The following is a 13,756-nucleotide window of genomic DNA, read 5'->3' on the forward strand; positions in this document are numbered from 1 at the left end:
GTAATCGACCAAAAACGCTCCTTTTGTTTTTACCTTAAGTAACCTTCTGTCTTATTTAAATGTACTATGTTCTGTCTATGAGACCAGGCTGGCGTGTGTATCACATGTGTCTATCTGTCTTCCAACCTGCATGTGTGCATGCATGTCATGTGTTTATGCAGCACTGCCAGATTTGAGTTTGAGTTATGCAGATAAAATTCATGATACATGATGCAGATACAATTCAACCCTGAGGGAAACAGAAGGGTAACCTATTGCCTTGGGATTACACACGTTGTGTTTAGGTAACCTGACAAGACACAACAATCAGATGGTTGGTTTGTCTACACTGCACACTGGTCACAGATTAAATGTATTGCACTGTTTGTGACAATATGTTATTTGTCAGTTTGAAAATGTATTTGTTATTTGGCAATTTGGCAGTTTTTACAAGGTTATCTGATATCACACTGCTGCCATAAGTCTATTTCCTCCTTAGTGTTAATTAGTTCAGTCCTACTACCCACCCATGTCAATGTTCATCCTAATTCAATAGTATTCTTAAAATATGCCAACAGTATTGTTGCGCCTGGAAAAGTAGCCTAGAGCCGTATGCTTGACTGCCTGCCTCCCATTCCACTTCTGTATGTCTATAAGGTGCCATTGAAGCGTGGGAGCATGTTTGATGACTGTCAGTTATATTTTTCTCCAACACTTCCCACTGCATGCGGAGCCATCATCGGTCAGCGTCCCGCTGCAGCTGTGACTTCTCAATGGAGCTCATTGTAGCGACAACACGTAGTTGGAGCTAAGGAGCTGAGCAGCGCAGTTATTGCAATCACGTTGAGCGCGCTGCTGTCTGTTGCAGTGGCATCGTCCTGACTGTGTGTGAGAGAGGAAGACATCAAACGACCGTAGTGTTAAGGTAGGGCTTATAAGATGTTACAGTGAGGCTTCCTCAAGACTTCAACTATGGCAGAGGCTTTACCATGTGTTAAGTTTATTTTTTAGAGCATACATGCATGCGGTAAAGAGGTCAATGGCGCCTATTCAACAAATCTAACAATGTAGATATTCTTCGATTGTATTGTAACATGCCCACAATGTGGTTACTAAAGTCCGATGTGCATATATTTGGCTGTCTTCACTGCATTACATTTAGAAGTAGTCACTTTTCATGTTTAGAAGTGACTGTTAAATGCGAACTCCCGTTCGTATAAACTGGTAGAAAAATGTGGTAGTCAAAGTCGTTTTGAACTGTAGTGCAGGTGACGATGACGTGAACATGTATTGGGGCTGAAATCCATACATTTTTCTTGGGGGCAATGAGAAGATTCGGTATATTTCCCCCACGAATTTCCATTATTTTGGTCAAGGTCCATTGACCTCTTTACCGCATCTATTGGCTATGCGATTGCGGATTCCTTTTGAGTGCGTTTCGGAGCGCGAGAAAAAAAGGTATGAACCAGGTTTCACTTTATATTAACTAACTGTCCAAGGGTGCAATTTCAATGATTTGGATATTTTAGGAGTTCTAGTATAGTTCTTTGACACACATGTTCTGTATGAACTAAAAACGTGTGTTTCTTCAAAACTGACTGGATATGGCTTTATTCTCAGTAGAATTTACCCGTAAGGAATCTGGAAGAATAAAACAACTTGGAATATTTTAAAATCCGAAAAGATCTGTTTTGCTTAGCCTATTTCTCAATTTCCTATGACCGTGATGTTTCTTGCATGCGATGTATAATTGCATAATATTTAGTGATGCCTCTAATGAATATCAAAAACGATTGCATCGCAGACACATTTATTAGAATTCCGTAGGCAATATTATAAAGCTGTATAATGATGGGCCGGGCTACCTATACAGCGGCTCATGTTGCTCATACATGTTTTATTCGTTTAAACTTTTATGTACATTAACCTATACATCGAGACTATTTTATATGACATATTGGACGAATGGGAACTATCATAATCATGAATAATTGGTAAAGTAGGCTCGAATAGGCTAGAATTTGCGTGTCCTCAAAAACATTTTCAGTTTATTAGTGCGCAGGCCTATACTTTTGAGTGACGCTTTGGGTTTCATAATAAATATAGGCAATCATATATGGCAGATAATGCGGTTAACTCTTGTTGATATGAAACGAGACAGTATCACTCCATATCTAACATCTCTGCATCATTCATCAGTCGAGACAATGATTGTTCCGTTTGAATAACGGTCTTTCTGGTCCAGTGTATAGGTTTTATTTTGTCCACTGGGTGGCGTGGTTGATACTAGCCTATAGTTTGCAATTATTTTGGGTCCCTGTTCTAGCAACATCATGACCTGTAGGTCTATAGCCTACGACAAAGCAAAGTTATGCGATATAACACTTCTGATTTTAACATTTGGAGGGGATGCAAAGTCAACAACTGCTGTATGTTTGAAAAACGTATATTAAATAGACAATAGTTTGCCTACAAATTGAGATGTTTTAGAAGTTTCACAACTTATATTTTTCTTGAACAATAAGACAATATTTGCCCAATATTAGGCTGTAATTCTTCCCCAAACAGATTGTTGTTTGATATGTGGGAGGCAGGTAAGGTGAACTGAAAGGTTGATGGTTCAAATCTCAATGCTGACAATGTGAAAAATCGGCTCAGAATCGGAAGAGTGATCATCAGAGATGTCATGATTCATTTCTTTCCCACCATCTGAGTCCTTTTCATTCAGATATTGTAGCTGCGCTAACGCAGCATGTACATCCATTCTTCTTGGTCTTCTTGCCATTGTAAATTACACTCGCTCTCACTGTGTACTCCAAGTTGGCCAGAGTAGACTGATAAGACTGCTTAGATTTGGTGGACTGATATGAGGTACCTTCCATTTTGAGATTATAATTAGAATATATCTATACAATAGAATGGCCCGCCCTGTTCTTCTGTCACAATTGGTGATTACATATTTATGCATTGTTTGCTTCCCCTTGCTCATCAACTCACCCATTCTCCCCCTTTCTTCTCCATCATACTTTACTTAATTTATTTAATCTATTATATGTGTGAAATTAGTTTTGTATAGTTTAGCTGCTGTGCAGGTCTGCTTATTCTGATTGAGCTCGAACAATGAGACAAGATTGAAGATGATGATGATGTAGCCCACGTGTTTCCCTTAACAATAGAACCGCTGGGCCTCGAGGGGCCCCTTGTAAAGGGATGTGTAACTGGTGGCAGGGAATTCAGACGCAGGAGAGCAGAACTAGGTAGTAGCCGGAGCAGTATAATCTAAAAACTATCGGCCTAAACATACAACAGAATATCGGTATAAAAAACCTGACGCACACCAGTAAACAGGTGCACAAGCACTTACAACAAACAATCCCACATAAATACATGGGGGGAACTCGGGGTTAAATACACAACAAAAAAATAAGGGAATTGGAAACCAGGTGTGTAGGAAAACAAGACAAAACAAATGGAAAATGAAAAGAGTATCGACGATAGCTAGAAGACCGGTGACACCAACCGCCGCCCGAACAAGGAGTGGAAATGACTTCGGTGGAAGTCGTTACACCCCTTCTCAAGCTAACAAGCAGTCATTGTGACTGTAACATTCTAAAAGTGTAATTAATACATTTCATATTTGCTATCTCTAAAATAATAATGTGGTTGTGCTCATGAAGGTGTTAGGTAACACTAGAATACAATTTATTTTTCATTTTAAATAGCATTTTCACAAGTTTATGTTACTGTAAGCTATATGTAAAAACTAAAAAACACAAACATTCAAATGTTCAATCAATTTTATGCGTGGCATGCTTTTGTAACAACTATGAAACAAAAACCATATGTGTTGGAAGATGGTAACAGCTTCTATTAATAAATATTTATCTAAAAATAAATCACAAAGATGCACGGTCAGCAGAACACGGTCAAAGGATGAAAACAGTTGTCTAATAAATACAAGCGCCACATGTGCTTGATAAATAGTGAAAATCAGCACAAAAGCAATAATGGCATTATAATAATATACAGTGGGGCAAAAAAGTATTTAGTTAGTTCTCCCACTTAAAATGATGAGAGAGGCCTGTCATTTTCATCATAGGTACACTTCAACTATGACAAACAAAATGAAAATAAAAAAATCCAGAAAATTACATTGTAGGATTTTTAATTTTTTAATTAAATTTTTTAAATGTTTTAATTTTATTTGCAAATTATGGTGGAAAATAAGTATTTGGTCAATAACAAAAGTTTATCTCAATACTTTGTTATATACCCTTTGTTGGCAATGACAGAAGTCAAACGTTTTCTGTAAGTCTTCACAAGGTTTTCACACACTGTTGCTGGTATTTTGGCCCATTCCTCCATGCAGATTTCCTCTAGAGCAGTGATGTTTTGGGGCTGTTGCTGGGCAACACGGACTTTCAACTCCCTCCAAAGATTTTCTATGGGGTTGAGATCTGGAGACTGGCTAGGCCACTCCAGGACCTTGAAATGCTTCTTACGAAGCCACCCCTTCATTGCCCGGGCGGTGTGTTTGGGATCATTGTCATGCTGAAAGACCCAGCCAGGTTTCATCTTCAATGCCCTTGCTGATGGAAGGAGGTTTTCACTCAAAATCTCACGATACATGGCCCCATTCATTCTTTCCTTTACACGGATCAGTCGTCCTCGTCCCTTTGCAGAAAAACAGCCCCAAAGCATGATATTTCCACCCCCATGCTTCACAGTAGGTACTCAGCATTATTTGTCCTCCAAACACGACGAGTTGAGTTTTTACCAAAAAGTTATATTTTGGTTTCATCTGACCATATGACATTCTCCCAATCTTCTTCTGGATCATCCAAATGCTCTCTAGCAAACTTCAGACGGGCCTGGACATGTACTGGCTTAAGCAGGGGGACACGTCTGGCACTGCAGGATTCGAGTCCCTGGCGGCATAGTGTGTTACTGATGGTAGGCTTTGTTACTTTGGTCCCAGCTCTCTGCAGGTCATTCACTAGGTCCCTCCGTGTGGTTGTGGGATTTTTGCCCACCATTCTTGTGATCATTTTGATCTTGCGTGGAGCCCCAGATCGAGGTAGATTATCAGTGGTCTTGTATGTCTTCCATTTCCTAATAATTGCTCCCACAGTTGATTTCCTCAAACCAAGCTGCTTACCTATTGCAGATTCAGTCTTCCCTGCCTGGTGCAGGTCTACTATTTTGTTTCTGGTGTCCTCTGACAGCTCTTTGGTCTTGGCCATAGTGGAGTTTGGAGTGTGACTGTTTGAGGTTGTTGACAGGTATCTTTTATACTGATAACAAGTTCAGACAGGTGCATTAGTACAGGTAACGAGTGGAGGACAGAGGAGCATCTTAAAGAAGAAGTTACAGGTCTGTGAGAGCCAGAAATCTTGCTTGTTTGTAGGTGACCAAATACTTATTTTCCACCATAATTTGCAAATAAATTCATAAAAAATCATAAATGGTGATTTTCTGGATTTTTTTTCTCATTTTGTCTGTCATCGTTGAAGTATCCAGTTTTCTCTTTATTGTCTCCCTTTCAATGGCAACTGTTGGATGCATTGTGCTCATGACAGAAACACTCTTTCTTGCCTTGATATGGTATAGTGTGACTGTTGTCTTGTCATTCTTTAGCACCGTTGTGGAGAACAACGGCTGTGCAGGTGCATTATTTTGCGCAGAGGGAGGGAGCACCCATCTTGCTTAGTTCATGGTGCCGACTTTCTGTACAGCACTTTGAGATATCAGCTGATGTACGAAGGGCTATATAAATAAATTTGATTTGATTTGACTATGCTTGTTTTATTTCCAAGCAACTTGTTTGCCAATGACAGTGAAGTGAAGAAATTGTCCATGGTGATATTCCTTTCCTTGCCAAAGCTGTGCACCGGGGCCTCCCACTCCTCTTTCTGTTCTGGTTAGAGCCAGTTTGCGCTGTTCTGTGAAGGCAGTAGTACACAGCGTTGTACGAGATCTTCTGTTTCTTGGCAATTTCTCGCATAGAATAGTCTTAATTTCTCAGAACAAGAATAGACTGACGAGTTTCAGAAGAAAGGTCTTTGTTTCTGGCTATTTTGAACCTGTAATCAAACATACAAATGCTGATGCTCCAGATACTCAACTAGGCTAAAGAAGGTCAGTTTTATTGCTTCTTTAATCAGAACAACAGTTTTCAGCTGTGCTAACATAATTGCTAAAGGGTTTTCTAATGATCAATTAGACTTTTAAAATGATAAACTTGGATTAGTTAACACAACGTGCCATTGGAACACAGGAGTGATTGTTGCTGATAATGGGCCTCTGTACGCCTATGTACATATTCCAATAAACATCAGCCATTTCCAGCTACAATAGTCATTTATAACATTAACAATGTCTACATGGTATTTCTGATCAATTCGATGTTATTTTAAAGGGCAAAAAATGTGCTTTTCTTTAAAAAACAAGGACACTTCTAAGTGACCCCAAACTTTTGAATGGTAGTGTATATGTTGTTATGTGTGCAATTAGGTATAGTTTAGCTTCAGTTTCGAGGCAAATATCTGGCTGATTATCAGCTGGACACCGCATATTTCATTGGAGGGGCAACGGGTGAAATCCATTGAAACAAGACATCCCTCCCTCCCTAAAACTGGTTATAACTCCAGTTCTGTTTCTGATATTATGTTTCGAACAACATCAATCTGTTACATAGACTTATTTAAGCAAATTCAAGTACGGAAGGGGGCATGACTTTAAAAATGGGAGAGTAATACAATAAATTAATTAATGAGCTGCCAAAATTACTGATTTAGTGGTTCTAGTTTTAATCCGGTAGGGCATGATAAGCAATCATAGCACAGGCACTGCATCACATGTTGATTAGGGCCCTCTACTTACCGCCTTAATGTCCTATAGAGATGCTTATACTGTGTGTGCCATCTGTATTGTGGAAAATATATAGGCCTATGATAAACAAGTCATCTACAAATAGAATTACATTACTCTTGGAAACAATGTGGAAGATGAATAAATTAACACACTAACCATGAAATAGGCTTAGGTTAGTTGATGACATGTTATTAGAAATAAGCATGTTGCTTTGAATACTTAAGTCTGTGCTTGCATGTAGCCTATGCCAGGGTGTGTTTTGATTAGTCAATGTGTTAATTAAGAAGGACATCGAGTAGCTTTCAGCACACACACGGCAAAATTATTAGGTTATAGTTAATGAGTAATTGTCATGTTTTGTCTTATTTTGTCTTGTCATTTTGCTTTTCCCTCTGTTCGTTTTCCCCCTGCTGGTCTTTTTAGGTTCGTTCCCCTCTTTCTCTCTTCCTCCCTCTCTCTCTTCTCTCTATCGCTCCGTTCCTGCTCCCAGCTGTTCCTATTCCCCTAATCAATCATTTAGTCTTTCCACACCTGTTCCCTATCTTTCCCCCTGATTAGAGTCCCTATTTCTCCCCTTGTTTTCCGTTTCTGCCCTGTCGGATCCTTGTCTATTGTTCACCGTGCTGTGTCTGTGTATCGCCCTGTCGTGTCGTGTTTCCCTCAGATGCTGCGTGGTGAGCAGGTGTCTGAGTCTGCTACGTTCAAGTGCCTTCCCGAGGCAACCTGCAGTTCTTGATCGAGTCTCCAGTCTGTTCTCGTCATTACGAGTGGAATTATGTCTTATGATTGTAGATTTACTTTACTGGATTAAAGACTCTGTTTTCGCCAAGTCGCTTTTGGGTCCTCATTCACCTGCATAACAGTAATGCCATCGGAAAAAACCTAGAAGTGATTTGAAAGGATATATATTTAATGATGGATTAATTAATTTTAATTAAAGGTTTTGTAAGTGTCAATCCACATTTGGTTAATTGATTAGGCTAAGTTCTGGTATGGAAATCATCATACCTTTCCGTAAGCTACGTCTCCAAAGTGTTTCTCAACTACATGCATGATAACTTCTGCCTCTGTCTCTCTACCATAATAAAGGGCAGAAAATTGAGTCGGCTAGCCATGATAACAAGGCTATGTTACCAGTCACTCCCCATGCTGTGCTTTATGTCCAGATGACAGGAGTGGCGTGCACACACTGCGTTTGAGCGTTCTCTCCCCAGGAGGCTGCGGTTGTTCCCCAAGCGTGGTCTTGTGCTCTAAATGCCTGTGTTTGCACTTCACTCCAAGGGAGCTCTATGTTTCTAGCAAATGGTTTGAGGAGAAGGGGGGACATAAAGGGGGTTAGATATGGAGGGACGGTGGTGCTACAAACGCTTGAAAGTCAAGGTTTGTGTGCGCTCTCTGGAAGCGTGCGCAACGCGCATCAGATGGCAGGAGAGTCTAATGAGACTTCATCATCCTGTCTCAGTTCATTTGGACAAGCCGCAGAACACTGCTTCGGTCATGCAGTGCCAAGACCGACAACAGGCATATTTCAGCACTGGGATGAAAAAAAGGTGGGAAGCGAAAGAGGGGAGGAGGGTGAGGGCAAAGAGAAAATAAGGACAACTTTACTCTGTGCTCAGTTGGATATAGTGCTTCATATAGCAACTACTGCAATAGTCCTCTTTGTTGCTTTCACACTGTGAGCCACGCAGTACCAGACCTGGTGCTCGGATGAAGTGACTAAGGGAGCAGTTTTGGGGGAATTCTTGCATTGGAATTCTAGTGCCTTAGGAAAGTATTTTGTTACGTTACAGCCTTAAACTACACACAATACGGCACAATGACAAAGCGAATATAGGTTTTTAGACATTTTTGCTAATTTATTTAAAAAAAAAACAGAAATACCTTATTTACCTTATTTGCTATTAGACTTAAAATTGAGCTCGAGTGCATCCTGTTTCCATTGATCATCCTTGATGTTTCTACAACTTGATTGGAATCAACCTGTGGTAAATTCAATTGACTGGACATTATCTAGAAAGGCACACAACTGTCTATATAAGGTCCCACAGCTGACGGTGAATGTCAGAGCAAAAACCAAGCCATGAGGTGGAAGGAATTGTCCGTAGAGCTTCGAGACAGGATTATGTCGAGGTACAAATCTGGGGAAAGAAACCATATCTGCGGCATTGAAAGTCCCCAAGAACAGAGTGGCTCCATCATTCTTAAATAGAAGAAGTATTCTTCTTAAATAGAAGAAAATTCTTAAATAGAAGAAAACTGAGCATTCAGGGGAGAAGGGCCTTTGTCAGCAGGTAGGTGACCAAGAACCCGATGCTCACTCTGACAGAGCTCTAGAGTTCCTCTGTGGAGATGGGAACAACTTCCAGAAGGACAACCATCTCTGCACCACCCCACCAATCAAGCCTTTATCATAGAATGGATAGACAGCAGCCACTCCTGAGTAAAATTTAAATTTTACCTTTATTTAACTAGGCAAGATCAGTTAAGAACAAATTCTTATTTAGAATGACGGCCTAGGAACAGTGGGCAGAACGACAGATTTGTACCTTGTCAGCTTGGGGGTTTGAACTTGCAACCTTGCGGTTACTAGTACAACGCTCTAACCACTAGGCTACCCAGCCTAAAAGGCAAATGACAGCCAGCTTGAAGTTTTCCAAAAGGCACCTACAGATCTCAGCCCATTAAAAACAAGATTCTCTGGTCTGATGAAACCAAGATTGAACTCTTTGGCCTGAATGACAAGCGTCACGTTGGGAGGAAACCTGGCACCATCTCTACGGAAGACTCCATGCTGCAATCGCTGCCAAAGGTGCTTCAACAAAGTACTGAGTAAAGGGTCGGAACTTTCATGTAAATTTGATATTGCAGTTTTTTTGTTTTGCTTAATTGTTATGGAGTATTGTGTGTAGATTGATGTGGGAAAAAAAACATTTTTTAACCAATTTTAGAATAAGGTTGTTACGTAACAAATTGTTTAAACAAGCAATGGGTCTGAATACTTTCCAAAGGCACTGTGTATTATATTTAATTAATTCTACAATAGTAACCAAACATTCTAAATTCATGGGGGAATATGTTGGGATTAACAGTAACTTCACTGATGATTATATATTTCACTTTGATAAATTGATAAACATTCCCAAAACAATTGACACAATGAAACATATAGTGTGCACGAATTGGTGGGAGTTAGTGTGCAATAGAGAGTGTGGAAAGAGACGTGGATATAGCGTATCTTCGCCACACACACCTTATTCTGGTCTCGACATTTTAAATTATGCTCGAGATACATTCCTCACACATAAACAGTAATCTCAAACATTGTCAGGATGTATCAGTGTTAATTTTCCCTTCACCTGAAATCATGTCAGTGTAATGTAGTTCGTCTGCTGTTTGAAGAGAGTCAGACCGAAATGCAGCGTGTAGGTTACTCATGACTTTTAATGAAGAAAATAGCGGTACATGAAATAACTGAAAATACGAAAACAACAAACGAGTGAAACTAATTACAGCCTATCTGGTGACTAACACAGAGACAGGTACAATCACCCACGAAATACAACGCGCACTCAAGCTACCTAAATACGGTTCCCAATCCGAGACAACTAGAATCAGCTGACTCCAATTAGGAATCGCCTCAGGCAGCCAAGCCTAACTAGACACACCCCTAATAATACACACTCCCAATTAATACAAACCCTAATACGAAATACAACATATAAACCCATGTCACACCCTGGCCTACCCAAACATATAACAAAAACACAAGATACAATGACCAAGGCGTGACAGTCAGTTCAGTAACACTACCCAAACTAATAGACATGTGACATCTAGGCAGAAGGACACATTCCAAATTAGCACTGGGTACATAATAAATATTGACCATTATGGTATGTCCATATGATGAATTCTAATATCTGTACATTATTGACCCTTGACTGAAAATGTTGAAGTGTGTTAGCTAAAACCCTAAAACGAGGTGACGTCAGTCCGTCTACTTTAGTAGGCAATAGAAAAAAAGCCTGTCTATCACGTTAATTGATTGGGTTCAGACGAACCGCCACTCCAAAACTAGTGGACCAATGGCGACTCATTGTCTACACCTCCCTCTAAACCCCCGCCCTTCACGGAAAAATAATGCCGAAACTCGCAATCGAAAAGACTGGCACTGAAAGCAAAAAAACAAACATTGAAAGCAAAGATAGGTGTAGCGTAACCAAAAGGTAGTACATACAGGCAAGAGTGTAGGCAAAATCTATTCAAAAGGATTGGTTGCTGGGAAAGTTTATCCAGAAACGAATTTTGCATTTGTTTTCAAATATATATATTTTTTTAAATTGTCAGAGATTTGCTCTCGCTTTGAAATTATTTGCTTACAAGTTATTGGGTTTTGCTTTTGATGTCTTGTTTTTGTTTACAATTCTATACATTTTGCTTTCAGTTGTTTGGTTTTTGATTTCAACATCCATTATTTCATCTCTTGGATCCGGGTATGACACATACACACACGACCAAACACACACAAACAAACAGAGTCATGCTTTGAAAGAGGAACTATTTGCCCCGTGAGAGTGAAGCAGGGATATGGCTACAGAGATGTGTAAATCTTGCCCAGGGGACTCACGGTGCCCTTGTGTGCACTGTGTACACACCAGAGAAGAGAGGGAATTACTAATTGTGTGTGTGTGTGTGTGTGTGTGTGTGTGTGTGTGTGTGTGTGTGTGTGTGTGTGTGTGTGTGTGTGTGTGTGTGTGTGTGTGTGTGTGTGTGTGTGTGTGTGTGTGTGTGTGTGTGTGTGTGTGGGACTGATGGGGGGGTTGGAAACTCGTTGGCAAAATGTTTGGGGGAAAGGAATTCAATCCAATCGTGCTTTCTCAGCTATGCACCTTTTAAAGCCAATGTTCCAGTGTTCGCAGAGACCGCATTCAACACTCCCCATGTCTGATTGGATTGAATCCCAGCCCTAGTCTAGGCTACATAGTCAACAGGGTTAAGTGGAATAACATATAGTAGGCTACCATCAAGTTTATATACACAGCAGCACCAACTCACAGGGCTGAATTCAGTCAAATCGGCAGTAGTTTAGCATGTTAACATATCGCTTGTCTTGTGGCCAAATCAAATCTTAGAGCGATATTGGGTAGTTTCAAAGCACCAGGCAGACTCCCCTCACAGGAAGATGCTTCAGAGTAAGTCATATGTGTGTAAATCACTCCTCAGCTTGATGTCTCCACCCGCTGCTTCAAATTGCTAGCTTTTCGGTGGTGCAGCTGGCTAAGACGTTGTCAACAGGGCGGTGACGTGTGCAAGACAGACGTCGGTAGATCCAGCCCGAGGCTGTGAGTTGTTGAGGGAGGAAGAAGTAATGATAAGCAAACAGCGTGAGGCCTGTTACCTGTGCATGCATGACTGCTTGTGCAGGATTTTGTTGGCTAATAGAAATAAAGATTTGACATTGCCAAGACAGGTCAGGAGAAATGGAGAAGTGTGGAATCAGTCATGTCTGCCCCTCTTCTCTGTGGCCACTGAACAATAATGACTCCTATTGCAAGGGTGAGAGTGAGCAGGAATAGGACATAACACGGACATCAGAGTTTCTCATAATTCCATTCAATGTTCGCAGACCTGGGTTCAGAAAGTCTTGGTCTTAAATCGTCCCCAACCCCTTGATGTTAGCATGTATGAAAGGTCTGGGTAGGTATAAAGAGTGTGATGTTAAATCTTCCACCTTGCTTCCATTTTTATATCAATATCAAATCATTTATGGGTAACAATTAAGTATCTTACTGGAATAGTTTCAATAAAAATAGACAGAAATAGCTTTTTTAATAAAACAATTATTTTGCTAGGACTATGGGAGTGGTCAAAGTGGGGAGGGGAAAACTAGCTGTTATTGGTAGAGAGGTTTGGAACTCTTTGTTAATGGTCTATTAACTAATTTACCGCCTGGTGATGCCACCGGCCGAAACTCTGATGAAAGCCTGCTGATTAGAAGGTCCTGTGTAGATTGTATTGTCAACCAACAACTATCAGGAAATAACACTGATACATTTTTTTCAGACTTTTACAGTGTTAGTTTCATCAGCTGTTGTACAATAGGATAAAAAACACAATTGTTTTGACTGCACTGGACCTTTAACCTTTTGCGTGTAGGGGCAGTATTTTAGTTTTTTGGCTAAAAAACCTACCCATTTGAAACTGCTTATTTCTCAGCCCCAGAAACGAGAATATGCATATAATTGTCAGATTAGGATAGAAAACACTCTAAAGTTTCCAAAACTGTAAAAATATTGTCTGTGAGTATAACAGAACTGATATTGCAGGTGAAAACCTGAGGAAAATCCATTCAGGAAGTGCCTCTTATTTTGAAACCCTTCTGTTCCTATGCATGCCTATCCTCCATTTAAATGGATATCAACCAGATTCCTTTTGCTATGGCTTCCCCAAGGTGTCAACAGTCTTTAGACATAGTTTCAGGCTTTTATTTTGAAAAATGAATGTGAAAGTTCACATTGCGTAAGTGGATCGGTGGGGGCTCTCAGAGTGAGTTTTGCGCTACAGAGTAAAGCGGCCATTGTTCCACCCGGTGTTATTGAAAAACCTACACACTCAGTTGATATATTATCGAATATATAGTTTAAAAACAACCTGAGGAATGATTATAAAAAAACATTTGACATGTTTCTGTGGACATTATGGAGACTATTTGGAATTTCCGTCTGCGTTGTCATGACCGCTCTTTCCTGTGGATTTCTGAACATAACTCGACAAACAAACGGATGTATTTTGGGTATAAAAATAATCTTTATGGAACAAAAGGAACATTTGGTTTGTAACTGGGAGTCTTGTGAGTGAAAACATCCGAAGATCATCAAAGGTAAACGGTTAATTTGATTGC

The 13,756-nt window shown here is 40.1% G+C and overlaps 1 protein-coding gene across 1 annotated transcript in view; it reads left to right on the plus strand.

The window, feature by feature from the left end:
- Positions 1–749: 749 nt before the first annotated feature.
- The window catches only part of LOC124009912 (cadherin-7-like), a 166,737-nt gene continuing 153,730 nt past the window's right edge, over positions 750–13,756 (plus strand). The window contains exon 1 of the mRNA XM_046322164.1: positions 750–904. The gene's annotated coding sequence lies outside the window, so the exon portion shown is untranslated. The remainder of the gene's footprint in view (positions 905–13,756) is intronic.

This window comes from Oncorhynchus gorbuscha, linkage group LG22, assembly GCF_021184085.1.
Source record: "Oncorhynchus gorbuscha isolate QuinsamMale2020 ecotype Even-year linkage group LG22, OgorEven_v1.0, whole genome shotgun sequence".
NCBI lineage: Eukaryota > Metazoa > Chordata > Actinopteri > Salmoniformes > Salmonidae > Oncorhynchus > Oncorhynchus gorbuscha.